This window comes from Ovis aries, chromosome X (assembly GCF_016772045.2).
Source record: "Ovis aries strain OAR_USU_Benz2616 breed Rambouillet chromosome X, ARS-UI_Ramb_v3.0, whole genome shotgun sequence".
NCBI classification, from domain to species: Eukaryota; Metazoa; Chordata; class Mammalia; order Artiodactyla; family Bovidae; genus Ovis; species Ovis aries.
The window spans coordinates 83792206-83794561 of NC_056080.1; positions in this window are offsets into that span (position 1 = coordinate 83792206).

A 2356-nucleotide genomic window follows, 5' to 3' on the forward strand; every position below is an offset into this window, starting at 1 on the left:
ATGACTTCAAAGACCAGTCCTGCTATTGAGGACCCTAGACCCCTAGAATAATGTAATTGAATAGTGAGACAACTCAAGTGACAGAAATACAGGTGATTTTATTGGCAAAACATCTATCATTACAATTGGCGTCCAGCAAAAACACCTTTCCTAAGCTGACTCTCAGAAAAAGAGGCTTCCACAAAGATTTTAAAAGCTTTGAAATGAAAACAATTTTCCATGGTCTCTTCAATAGTTCTGTGCCCCTCTCACTGTAATAGTCAGACACAACCAAATGCCATGGGGAGAGGGTGGCTGGCCATCAGGTGGCTCACCTGAGTTGAGCATGAGGTGAATTGACATGAAGACCTACTGCTACAAGTTTTGTCTTCTTCTGATCTTGTGAATATTCTGACATTCTGTTCATATAAAACAGAATATACATATGATTCTTTCCCATATACAGCCCTTTTAACATTGAATAGAAGAGGTAACTGTACCCAAGACCTGGAGACAAGTGGAATGACTGGAAACGTGACTCAGCTAGCTGAGAATGACAGCTAAGGAAAACCAGAATGAAAATGTCAAACTGGAGCCTACTATACAGAGTGAAGTAAGCCAGAAAGAAAAACACCAATACAGTATACTAACGCATATATATGGAATTTAGAAAGATGGTAACGATAACCCTGTATGCAAGACAGCAAAAGAGACACAGATGTATAGAACAGTCTTTTTGACTCTGTGGGAGAGGGAGAAGGTGGGATGATTTGGGAGAATGGCATTGAAACATGTATAATATCATATATAAAACGAATCGCCAGTCCAGGTCCAATGCAAGATACTGGATGCTTGGGGCTGGTGCACTGAGATAACCCAGAGGGATGGTATGGGGAGGGAGGGTGGGGTTCAGGATGGGGATTCATGTTGATGTATGGCAAAACCAATACAATATTGTAAAGTAATTAGCCTCCAATTAAAATTTAAAAAACTCAAAAAAAAAAAAGAAGAAGAAGAAAATGTCTAGCTATCTCTGGCTATACTAACTTGAATGGTTTGGATGTAGAATCACATATTTGGAGTTTCAAGAATGACTAAGTGGCCAATTTTATTTAAATATTGGATCTACATATGATTTATAATATTACATCTCTAACAGAGATACACCACTGTCTCTGGGTATACAAACTCAGAACAGGCTTTCCCTGGCTTTGGCTGGAGAGCAGGAGTGGTGCCAAAGCAGGTCCAGTGGTCCCACTGCTTTGAACGATATGAAATTCAAAGACTACCTTAGCATCTCAACATCATCATGCACAGATTTTCATTGTTTCTCTGATATGGGTTTGTTTTTCTAACAAGATCATTAATGTTGACTTTCAAGAGATACAAAGTGAGATTCCCTGTGTGCCAGAACCTATGCTAGATGCTACTGAGAGAAAGAAAGCAAAATGAAATCAAGGAGTATCTGAGAACTGGGAGAGGGCCTTTTAAGACTGAGAGCTCAGAGATGAACTCACTGATGAGGAACCTGGAGGAGGTGAGGAAGTGAGCTTTCTAACTCTTCAGGGAAAGTCTGCTCCAGGCACAGGGAACAGGAAGTACAAAACCCGTGAGGCAGAAGCATGCCTGATGTTGATGAAGTGTGGAATGGAGATCAGAGTGGCTGAATTCAGTTGAACTCTAGGATGAATAAATAGAGAGGTAAGAGAGGCAGAAGGGAGCCAGATCACGTACATTCACTTAGTCATTTGTAAGGTCTTTGTCTATCCCTCTGAGTCTGAGGGCTCTTGAAACAGGGAAATGAGCTGACCTGATCTGACTTAATTTTTTTAAAGAATCACCCAAGCTACAGTGTTAAAAATTAACCTGGAATCAAGAAAGAGCAGAGACCGTGATACTGGTTAGAATATTACAAAGTCCAGGTGAGAATTCATGGTGCAGGGGTCTAGGATGAAGAGAATAGTAATGGGAAAATTGTTAAGGTTGAGCCAATAACATTTGTTGATGGATAAGACTCTTCAGGTAAGATGTTTCTCTCCATTCACTGCATCATTTAAATTCTTGATCTTTGCACAAAGGAGCATAGCTGGAATTCCAGGTCACAAAGGGAATCCACAGGGTGCTGTACTTCTTAATTAATGCTCTTGAAAACCCAAGATCTGAGAATGGATACTTAAACCATGATGTTTGCCTTACCCTTCAGGGCACATTCAATACAGCTAGAGTTGCACACTCTTAGTTTGGGTTTAATAACCATGTGGCATGGTTAATTCTTTGATAAATTTAGTTTTTCCCAGAGTCCAGTGAAGATGAGAGGGAACTGAATTAAAAGTAGACAAGTAAAACGCTCAAATGATAATGCCCACTCAGTTCAGTT